This window comes from Grammomys surdaster, unplaced genomic scaffold (genome assembly GCF_004785775.1).
Source record: "Grammomys surdaster isolate TR1022 unplaced genomic scaffold, NIH_TR_1.0 126189, whole genome shotgun sequence".
NCBI lineage: Eukaryota > Metazoa > Chordata > Mammalia > Rodentia > Muridae > Grammomys > Grammomys surdaster.
Window position 1 is genome coordinate 6,382,264 of NW_021620995.1, and position 12,766 is coordinate 6,395,029.

A 12,766-nucleotide genomic window follows, 5' to 3' on the forward strand; every position below is an offset into this window, starting at 1 on the left:
TTCCATGACAAAACCGAATCTACACAGTATCTTCCCACAAATCCAGCACTACAAAGGATAATAGCAGGAAAGCTCCAATACAAGGAGGGCAATCATACCCTAGAAAGAGCAAGAAAATAATCCTTTTCCATCAAACCCAAAAGAAGATAACCACACAAACGATGTCTCCACTATTAGCAAAAATAAGAGGAAGCAAAAACACCCTCTCCTTAATATCTCTTAACATCAATGGACTCAATTCCCTAATAAAAAGGCATAGGCTAATGGACTGGATACGCAAATAGGACCCAACTTTTTGCTGCTTACAGGAAACTCACCTCAGTGAAAAGATAGACACTACCTTAGAGTAAAAGGTTGGAAAACAATTTTTCAAGCAAATGGCCCTAAGAAGGAAGCTGGAGTAGCCATTCTAATATCGAATAAAATCGACTTTCAACTTAAAGCTATCAAAAATGATAAGGAAGGACATTTCATACTTGTCAAGGAAAAGTCAACCAACAAGAACTCTCAATTCTTTATATCTATGTGCCAAATACAAGAGCACCCACTTTCATAAAAGAGACCATACTAAAGCTCAAAGCACACATTGCACCTCACACAATAATAGTGGAAGACTTCAACACCCCACTGTCAGCAATGGATAGATTATGGAAACAGAAAGTAAATAGAGATAAAGTGAGACTAACAGAAGTTATGAACCAAATGGACTTAACAGATATCTATAGAACATTTCACCCTAAAGCAAAAGAATATACCTTTTTCTCAGCACCTCATGGTACCTTCTCCAAAATAGACCATATAATTGGGCACAAGACAGGCCTCAACAGATATAAAAAAATTGAAATAATCCCCTGCATCCTACCAGATCACCATGGTCTAAGTCTGGTCTTCAAAAATAACAAAAACAATGGAAAGTCCACATTCACATGGAAACTGAACAACACCCTACTCCTTGATAATCTGGTAAGGGAAGAAATAAAGAAACAAATTAAAATTTTTTAGAATTTAATGAAAATGATGGCACATCATACCAAAATCTATGGGATACAATGAAAGGAGTGCTAAGAGGAAAATTCATAGCTCTAAGTGCTTACAAAAAGAAAGTGGAGAGAGCATACACTAGCAGGTTGATAATGCACCTGAAAGCCCTAGAACAAAAAGAAGCTAATACACCCAAGAGGAGTAGAAGGCAGGAAATAATCAAACTCAGGGCTGATATCAACCAAATAGAAACAAAAAGAACTATCCAAAGAATCAATAAAACCAGGATCTGGTTCTTCGAGAAAATCAACAAGATAGATAAGCCCTTAGCTAGACTAATCAGAGGTCAGAGAGACAGTATCCAAATTCATAAAATCAGAACTGAAAACGGTGACATAACAACAGAAACTGAGGAAATTAAAAAAATCATCAGATCATACAACAGAAGCCTATACTCAACAAAATTGGAAAATTTGGAAGAAATGGACAAAATTCTAGACAAATACCAGTTACCAGTGTTAAATCAGGACCAGATAAACCATCTAAACAGTCCTATAACCCCAAAAGAAATAGAAGCAGTCATTAAAAGTCTCCCCACAAAGAAAAGTACAGGACCAGACTGTTTTAGTGCAGAATTCTATCAGACCTTCAAGGAAGACCTAATGCCCATTCTCTTCAAACTATTCTACAGAATAGAAACAGAAGGAACACTACCCAATTTGTTCTAAGAAGCCACAATTACGCTCATACCTAAACCACACAAAGACCCAACAAAGAAAGAGAACTTCAGACCAATCTCCTTTATGAACATTGATGCAAAATTACTCAATAAAATTCTAGGGAACCGAATCCAAGAACACATCAAAACAATCATCCATCACGATCAAGTAGATTTTATCCCAGGAATGCAGGGTTGGTTCAATATACGGAAATCCATCAATGTAATCCACTATATAAACAAACTCAAAGAAAAAAACCCACATGATCATATCACTAGATGCTGAGAAAGCATTTGACAAAATTCAACACCCCTTCATGATAAAAGTCTTGGACAGATCAGGAATTCAAGGTCCATACCTAAACATAGTAAAAGCAATATACAGCAAACCAGTAGCCAGCATCAAACTAATTGGAGAGAAACTTGAAGCAATCCCACTAAAATCAGGGACTAGACAAGGCTGCCCACTCTCCCCCTACTTATTTAGTATAGTATTGGAAGTCCTAGCCAGAGCAATTAGGCAACAAAAGGAGATCAAGGGATACAAATTGGAAAGGAAGAAGTCAAAATCTCACTATTTGCAGATGATATGATAGTATACTTAAGTGACCCGAAAACTTCCACCAGATAACTCCTAAATCTGATAAACAACTTTAGCAAATTGGCTAGATATAAAATTAACTCAAGCAAATCAGTAGCCTTCCTCTACTCAAAAGATAAACTGGCTGAGAAAGAAATTATGGAAATGACACCCTTCACAATAGTCACAGATAATATAAAATACCTTGGTGTGAACCTAACCAAGCAAGTAAAAGACCTGTATGACAAGAACTTCATGCCCCTTAAGAAAGAAATTGAAGCAGATCTCAGAAGATGGAAAGATCTCCCATGTTCATGGATTGTAAGGATTAATATAGTAAAAATGGCTATTTTGCCAAAAGCCATCTACAGATTTAATGCAATCCCCATCAAAATTCCCACTCAATTCTTCACAGAAATAGAAAGAGCAATCTTAAAATTCATTTGGAATAATAAAAAACCCAGGATTGTGAAAACTACTCTCAGAAATAAAAGACCTTCTGGGGGAATCACCATCCCCGTCTTCAAGCTGTACTACAAAGCAATAGTGGTAAAAAGTGTGTGGTATTGGAACACAGACAAGCGGGAGGATCAATGGAATAGAATAGAAGACCCAGAAATGAACCCCCATACCTATGGTCACTTGATCTTTGACAAAGGAGCTAAAACCATCAAGTGGAAAAATGACACCATTTTCAACAAATGGTGCTGGTCCAACTGGAGGTCAGCATGTAGAAGAATGCAAATTGATCCATACTTATCTCCTTGTACAAAGCTCAATTCCAAGTGGATCAAGGACCTCCACCTAAAACCAGAAACACTGAAACTAATAGAAGAGAAACTGGGGAAAAGCCTGGAACACATAGGCACAGGAGAAAAGTTCCTGTATAGAACACCAATGGCCTGTGCTCTAAGACCAAGAATTGACAAATAGGACCCCATAAAACTGCAATGCTTCTGTAAAGCAAAGGAGACAGTCAATACGACAAAGCAGCAACCAACAGATTGGGAAAGATCTTCACCAGCCTTACATCTGATAAAGGGCTAATATACAAGGTATGCAAAGAACTGATGAAATTAGACTCTAGAAAATCAAAGATCCCTATTAAAAAATGGAGCACAGAGCTGAACAAAGAATTCTTAACTGAGGAAGCTCAAATGCTTGAGAAGCACCTAAAGAAGTGTTCAGCATCCCTAGTCATCAAGGAAATGCAAATGAAAACAACCCTGAGATTCCACCTCACACCAATCAGAATGGCTAAGATCAAAAACACAGGTGAAGCAGATGTTGGCAAGTATGTGGAGAAAGAGAAACACTCCTCCACTGTTGGTGGGATTGTAAACTGGTACAACAACTATGGAAAGCAGTCTGGCGCTATCTCAGAAAATTGAACATAGTGTTAACTGAGGACCCAGCTATACCACTTCTGGGTGTATACTCAAAAGATGTTTCAACATACAACAGGGACACATGCTCCACCATGTTCATAGAAGCCTTACTTATAATAGCCAGAAGTTGGAAAGAACCCAGATACCCTTCAAAAGAAGAATAGATGCAGAAAATGTGGTACATTTATACAACGGAGTACTACTCAGCTATTCAAAACAATGAGTTCATGAAATTCTTAGGCAAATGGATGGAGCTGGAAAATATCATCTTGAGCGAGGTGACCCAATCTCAAAAGAACATACATGATATGCACTCACTGATAAGTGATATTAGCCCAAAAGCTCACAATTTCTAAGAAACAACTTATAGACCACATAAAACTCACATAGAAGAAGGAAGACCAAAGTGTGGATGTTTTGGTCCTTTCTAGATGGAGTATCAATAGTTTCAACCAGAGCTCCCAGAGTCTAAACCACCAGCCAGAGAGCACAAAGGGAGGGACTCATGCACCTGTATAGGTAATTGAGGGTGACCTTGTCAGACTTCAATGAAAGTGGAGGGCCATGGGCCCCGAAAGTTTGGATCCCCTACTGTTTGGGAATTCAAGAGCAGGGAGAAGGGACTGGGAGGATGTTTGGAGCACATCCTCACAAAAATAGGTGGAGGGGGTATGAGATAAGGGGTTTTGGGGGAGAATGGGAGAGGAGATAACATTGAGAGGTAAATATGTATAATATCCAATAAAACACACACACACACACACACACAGTTAAAGGGTCTAAAAAAAAGAGAGGGAGAGAGTTTACTTGTTTTAAATTATTTTCAAAAGTTTCTAGGACTTGCTAATTGGCTAAGATCCTATTTTAAGCTCTCCACAAAAGAACTTAAGTCTCTTTTCAACATTCTCAAGAGAGATGTCAATACTAATTTTCCTCAACGATTAATTGACAAAAGAGAGGTAATCTCACAAAAGTAGAAGAAGCTATTACTAATCGATATATTATATAGTCTGATTAGTTGTTGGCGGCGCTATAACAGTCCTTTGACAAAAGATTACTAATATAGATTTACATATCCTTAAATAGGGTCTTCATGACTCTCTGAGTGTGGAAGGAGTGACAGTTGGCACTTCTGCCCTGATTTTACAAGAACTCTGAAAAATTGGCTTTAAAAACAAAAGGGGGAATGGTACCACCAGGAAGGAGTCCCCCTGAAATACTCTCCATCATGCCTTGTTCACTTTTATCTCTCTAAAGCTGAAAGCTCATGGCAAATCTGATGTTGGCTGCCTCTGGCACCACCGAGACCAACAAAATTTTACCACAGATATGGGGAACGACCCTCTTACCCTTAAAGGGAATGGCCTAGACCCAGTTCCCTTATGGGTCAGAGGATTGATATGCCTGTTTGATACCACAGAAGGCACAGCTAACTGGCTACGAAAAAGATTAATGAAATAAATAGATACCCCCACAAAGCCAAGCCCAACCATAAATAAGATGAATAACAATTTACATCCAGGGAAGAGAAATCTCCCTGAGAATTCCCCTCTATTTCTTTTCCAGGTAAAAATGAATCACCAGTGATATCTGCTGTTAGAAGTTCTAATCCAGATGCTGGCCTCCGAACTTATACTACTCAGACCTTTGAAGGGCCACTGACAAGAACATCAAACAGCTAGAGATTGACATCACTAATTTGAAGAAATCCCTCATTTCACTCTCTGAAGAGACCTCCTAAAATCGCAAAGATCTTTATTGGACTTGATTTACTCTAGTACAATAGAAAAGGCTGTGTACAGCTCTTGACTGTATACAGCCCTTAAAGAAGAAGGTTGCCTTTACATAGACAAGACAAGAAGGGTTAAAGAGAGCATGAAATAGGTCAGTGAACACCTAAGAAAAATCAGAGAGAGAAAGAGACAGATAAATGCTGGTACAAGAATTGGTTTTCAGCCTCTCCAAGGTTGTCAACCCTATTTCCTCCCATCTTGGGACCATTATTTGGGTTCTTTTTGTTTATTTCTGCTGGTCCCTGGCCCTCAAATAGGCAGACTAACTCTGTGATACAACAGATAAATAATTTGTTAGCAAAACCTACTCAGATACATTATCATAATTTAGCTATGGACCACGAGACTCAAGATGAGGTTGTTACTTTATACAGGGTGTTCCCAAAACCCATCTCCACCCAACCTAAAATGGGGGACTTCTGACCTTAGACCAAGCAGATAGGGGCCACCCAGAACCCCCTCTGTCAGGCGATCTGAATTCTTGCTTAGGCTGTGAGGCTAAGCACTGCAAGGGGATATAAATAAAAGATAAAAATATCTCTCTGAGTTCCCTGAGGGACAAGCCTGACTGCATATGGGTTGATGTCAAAAGTATCCCCTCTCCAGGAAAAAGACATCGGGTTGGGTATGGCCCTCATGCCTCACTGGACAACGACAGGGGGACTGGAGCCATTACAAGTTCCCCTTCAAGTACTGGAGGTCAGGCCTCTATCCCCGACTTCGCAAGATTAGAACTGCCACAGCCCTTCTATACTTAGAGAAGGGAGGGCATGTCAGAGGCAGCCCTGCTTACACACTGAAGGCCTAAAATCAGCCATAGGCCTAAAATCACCAATAGGCCTATCATACATGTATACTAACACCAAGTCTTGGGTCTCAGTGGAAAAACATTGAAACAGATGGCTATAAGCTAATGTAAACAGGCAGCTTTTGTGGAAATTTACAAGCCTGAGTAGTCATAGACCTTGTAAATACATAGCCTTGGAAGACAATACCAACTTAGATAAGGACAAGCAAGTCATAAGCAAAGTCATAGTGACTTGTCCCTTGAACTTTCACCCAGCCAATAGCCGGTTCTGAAAGATATCTGTATTCCCCCTGAACACCCACACTCCAGTGTCATTCCTTTCCCCACATCCTGCCTTTCTGTGTTTATAACCCCTCTGTGAATGAATTACGATTTGAGAAAAAATAAATTATTTTAAAAAAAAAAGACAAAAAAAATAGACTTAAAATCAAAATTACTCAAAGGAGATAGGAAAGAACACTCTACCCTCATCAGAGGAAAAATTCTCACAAGATCACATTTCAGTTTTAAACACTTATATCCCAAACAGAAAAGCACAAAAGTTTGTGAAAGATACACTAGTACAGCTTAAATTACATGATGACTCTCATACACTGATAGTGAGTGACATTAATGATGATCTATGCTTACTGTTGGACAGATCATTTAGACAAAAACTAAACAGAAAAATATAGTAGCCAACAGATGCTATAAATTTAATGGACCTAAGAAATACCTATCAATCTTTTTATCCAAATACAAAAGAATATGCCTTCTTAGCACCTCATGAAACTTTCTGCATAATTGAGCAAATACTCAAACACAAAGCAAGTCTCAATAGATATAAGAAATTTGAAATAAGACAGAAGTGCATTGTTTTTGATAATGAATATTCCATGATAGGTAGGTAAGGAAGGCATTCTTTCAAGAATGTCCTAAGACATGCTCAGTCTTGTTAATGAAATAAAAAAGGGAGAGAGGTGGAGAGCCTTTGGAGTTGCTTGGCAAGAGACTGACATGGGCCAAGGACAAGGAAATGGGCTGCTCAACAGGAATATGACATTGGCCAAGGACAAGGAAGTAGACTAAAGGCAGGAATCTGACATTAGGCTCAAACAAAGAAGTAATTTCAGGTAGGAATCTAAATCGTAGGCTAGAGCAGAGAAGCAATTTCAGACAGGAATTTAAATATTAGGCTAGTACAAGGAAGTAGGCTTCAGACATGAAAATGACCTTGGGCTAGGACAGGGAAGTATGCTCAGATACTTTGGTCATCCTGATAAACCCTTAGAAACAGTGATCACAGGAGTGTTCATGTTATTGGGTTTAATGCCTTGCTTTTTCTTTGATTATTTGTGTTTATTGTCTTCCTTGTTCCTTGACTATTTGGACCTATTATATTGATAGACCCTTAACCTAGAACTGACCTTAATACATGCATGTAATCAAAATGGCATAAAAGCATAGGGGAGGAGTGGAATAGGATAGAGGTCTCTAGGGAGGGGAAATGGGGAAAGAGGATGACTTCTGTATTGTAAATAGATAAAATATCCAATAAAAAATAATAAAATTGAAATATCTCCCTTCATCCATTCAGAGTAAAATGAATTAAACTTGGATATTAACAAAGACAAGCAGGACAGAAAGCTAACAAACTCACTGAAAGTGAATGACTCTCTGCAATTGGTCCAAGAGAAAAATTAAGAACAAAAGAGCCTCTAGAATTCATTGAAAATAAATACATATCTTGCCTAAACTTATAGAATACAGTTAAAGTGGTGGTGAGACATCATACCATCAACTTGAGAGCACAATTGAAAGCTCTAAAACAGAATGAAGTAAAATTAGTATAGAAAGAGTTTTTTTTTTTTAAGAAATCAAAAAAGAACACAAGCCCTTATCTAAGCTAAAACACAGAGAGGTAATACCAACATTAATATCAGAAATGAAAATGGGGATGCATAGCAACAGACATTGAGGAAAGCCACAGAATAATAAGGATATACTTTAAAAACTTGTACTCTACTTAATTGAAAATCTGAAAGAAATGGATAATTTCCTCAATAGGTACCATTTACTAAAGTAAGATCAAGATCAGAGAAACAGTTTAAATAGAACTATAACACCTAGTGAAATGAGGCAATCATTGAAAGTCTCTTAGCCAAAACCAGTTCCATGCTTGGTAGTTTTAACACAGAACTTTACTGAATATTCAAAAACAGTTAATTCCAGTATTCCTCAAACTGTTCCACAAAATAGAAACAAAATAAACACTGCCCAATTGATTTTTTATGAGGCCACATTTACCCAGACATTCAAACCACATGAAAGACTCAACAGAGAGAATTACAATTTTTCTTTATGAACCGCAATGGCAAAATATTCAATAAAAATCCTTTGAAAACAAACTGAAGAATACATCAAAAAGATTATTGACTATGTTTAAGTAGGTCTCATCCAAGTGATTCAGTGAGAGTACTATATGCTAAAACCAATAAATGCAATCCATCATGTAAATAAACTGAAAGATAAAAAAATAGCAAAAAACAAAGTAATTTCCATAGATACAGAAAAAAATCCTTTGACAAAACTCCAACCTCCCTTCATTGTAAAAGTCCTGGAGAGATTAGAGACTCAAAGGACATGACTAAACACAATAAGGACAATTTGCAGCAATACTAAAGTCAACATGAAATGGAGAGAAAGTCAAAGCAACTCCACTAAAAATCACAGACAAGACAAGGTTGCTGCAATGGTTTCTATATTCTTGGCCTTGTTGGAGAAGGCATGTCACTGTGGACATGGGCTTTAATACCCTAGTTCTAGCAACCTGGGAGTCAGTATTCTTCTAGCAGTCTTCAGATGCAGATGGAGAACACTCAGCTCCTACTGTACCATGTCTGCCTGAACACTGCCATGATGATGGTGACTGAACCTCTGAACATGTAGCCCAGCCCCAAATAAATGATGTCCTTGTGTGAGTTCCTCAGTCATGCTGTCTGTTCACCTCAGTAATACCACAAGACAGTAGTCTTCTCTTTTCATATCTATTCAATAAAGTTTTTGAAGTTTCATCTAAAGCAATAAGACAGCTGAAGTAGATCAAGAAGGATAAAAATTAGAAAATAAGAAGACAAACTATCTTCCCTTTCCAGGATGAAGGTGGAGAAAGGACACTGTGGAGAAACTGGGCATCAGGTGGTATAGGGAGAAAGTGTAGAAAGAAACACTTGTAATTGGAGAACATTTGGGGTGGAGATTTGTAGAAGCCTGATGTGCAGTAAAAACTGATGGGATTCCTAGTAATGGAGAATTCTCTGTCTCAACTGGCTTCTTTTTTTTCTTTTTTAGTAGCAATATAAAGCCTAAAGTATAGGGACTGCATTGCTCTTATTTGAACTGTTGACTGAGGAGGTCTCATGGAAATCCTTCAATAACCTGGGCTGATAATAAGACAAGGAATAGCTTTCTGAAAACTAACAGACAGATAGTTTCATTTTTAAGGAAAATATTCACCTAGTTCATGGAGATGAAAGAGGTGAATCTGGTGGCTGAATGGAGCATTTGCCCCACTATTCTACCCTGGGCTGCAGAAGTACTCTATAGGCTATAGAACGAAGAATGTGGATACCTACTTAGCCAGAAAATGACTAACATGGAATATACTCTGCCTGAGAGGTGCTGGGCAATGATAACACAGAATTTGTGGGGATGGTAAACCATTGTCTTCATTAATTTGAGTCTTATGGGTGTAATAGGGAACCCCTGTCTCACACAATCTAGATGGTTAGGAACTGGATACTGCATAACCCAGAGTCCTATGGTAGAACCAAGTACAGTTGCCCATACCTCAAAAGAAATGACTCCTCATGATATTCTGCTATACTTATAGATTGGGGCCTATCCAGTCATCATCAGAGATACTTTTTCCAGCAGCAGATGTGAGTTAATACATAAAGCCACAGCCAGAAATTATATGAAGAGTCTAAGAGTCCCTATACTTTAGAGTCTCTATTGTGTTCCTCCCCCTCATAACTCAGAGAATTCTGTTAAAGATGGGGAGGAAAGATTGCTGGAGTCAGAGGGCAAAGAGAGAAACATGGCATACAGAGCCAAATAATTAAGGTGCATATGGAAGTACAGAGGCTGGAGCTGCAAGCAGAGGGTCAGCATAGTGCTACCCACAGTTCTCTGCATATATGGCTACTACCTTGATGTTTTTGGGAAATTCATAACAGTGGAAGTAGTTGTGTCCTTGATTCTTTTGCTTGTTATTGGGACTCTCCCTTTCCTTAGATTTTCTTGTCCAATCTCCATATGATGAATTTTATTTTCTCTTAATGTATCTAGTTTTGTCATGGTTGGATATCAGAGTCTTGGAGTCTCTTTTTCTGAAGAAAAATAGAGGACACATGGACAGGAGAAAAAAGAGAAATATGAGGGGTGGAGAGAGTAAAATCTGTGGTCATAATGTAGATGAGTTGGGAATCTCTTTCTTAATTTTCAGAGGATTATAATATGCAGATGACATAACCATATACATAAGAAACCCTAAAATTCTGCCAGAGAATTCCTACTTTCATTTTCCGTATTTTCAGATAAGTTACTGTATACAATAATTCAGAAAATAGGAAATATATATATCTCAAGTGGACAGAGAACTAAATCATGGAAAATGGAAAATACATACTTCAAAAAAGGCTCAAATAACAGAAAATATCCTTGTGTAACTCTAATCAAGCAAATGAAAGACCTGAATGTAAAAGCCTTCATATCTTTGAAGGAAGAAACTAAAGAAGATATCACAAGGTGGAAAGTTCTCCAATGCTCATTGGCTAGGATTATCCTTGTAAAAATGACCAACTGTCCTAACAAAAGTAATTTATAGAATCAATGCAATCCCATCAAATTCTCACAAAATTCTTTACAACTTTTAAAGAAAAATTCTCACCTTCTATGGAAAAACAAAAGCAAGAATAAAAACAAAATCAACCACAGGATAGCTAAGAAATATCCTGAAAAACAACAAGAAGAACAACAAAAAACTTCTAGAGTCATAACTATTCCCAATTTCAATTTGTACTGTAGAGTTAAAAGAATAAAAATAAATCACATGGTAGTGGGCATAAAAATAGACACATTGATCAATGGAATTGAATTTAAGACCAGGACATAAACCCAGCATATATTGAACTGAATTTTCATAAAGATCCAGAAATATACAATGGAAAAAAAGACAGCATCTTCAAAAAGATTGGATATCTGCATGTTGCAGACCTCAAATAAATCCAATTTATTACCCTGCCCCAAACTCAAGTCCAAGTACATCAGGGGCCTCAACATAAAACTAGGTACACTTAGCCTGATAGAAGAGAAAATAGAAAACAGCCTTGAATGCATTGACACAAGTGATGTTATGCTGAACAGAACACAGGTATCACAAGTACTAATTTCAACAATTTATAAATGAGATATCATAAAACTGAAAGGCTTCTGTAAGACAAGGATATTGTCAACAGGACAAAGTGCCAACCTACAAAATGAGAAAAATGTGTTATGAATCTCATATCCAATAGAGATCTACTATTTATAATACCTAAAGAACTTAAGTAGCTGAATATTAAAGAAACAAGTAATCAAATTCTAACAATAAGGTACAGATCTAAACAGACTTCCCAGTATAGGAATCTGAAAATGATGAGATAGAGAAGAAAGCAATCACAAGTCCCCACTAGTGATGGAGGGATCTAGGAGGGAAAGTGGAGAGGGGCAGGAGCTTGGAAGGCAGGGAAGAGGGGATCATGGTCTGGTATTTTGTGACAGAAAAGGACTGAAGCACTGAGGGACAGCAGCAAGAATGGAAGCAGGGAAATTCCCGAGGTAGATGGTTTGGAGGACCCTCCAGAAAGTTCGAGAGACCTGGGAGTTGAGAGACTCTCAAGATTCGAAGGGAGAAATCTTTCGTGAAATGCCCTACTGTGGGGAGAAGGAACTTGTGGAGCTTACCTCCAGCAGAAAGACAGGGCATCAAGGGATGGACGGGGTTGCCATTGCACAGTCAAAACTCTGATCCATAATTGTTCCTGTCAGAAAGTACTGCAGGGATGGAAATGGAAAGGAGCCTGGGGAAAAGAAGGTCCAGTGACAGGCCCAAAATGGGATCCTGCTCAAGGGAAGGCCCCAAGGCCTGACACTATTACTGATGTATGGAGCGCTCACAAAAAGGGACTTATCATGACTGCCCTCTGAAAGACCCAACAAGCAGCTGAAATAATTAGATGCAGATATTTGTATACAAACGGCAGCCTGCTGACCTCTGTGGTTGAATTAAGGAAAAGCTGAAAGAAGCTGAGTAGGAGGGCAACCCTATAGGAGAACGAGCAGTCTCAATTAACCTGGACCCCTGAGATCTTTCAAACACTGTACCACCAATCAGGCATCACTCAACAGTTGATATGAGGCCCCCAACACATACAGCAGAGGGCTGCTGGGTCTGGGTTTAGTCAGAGAAGATGCACC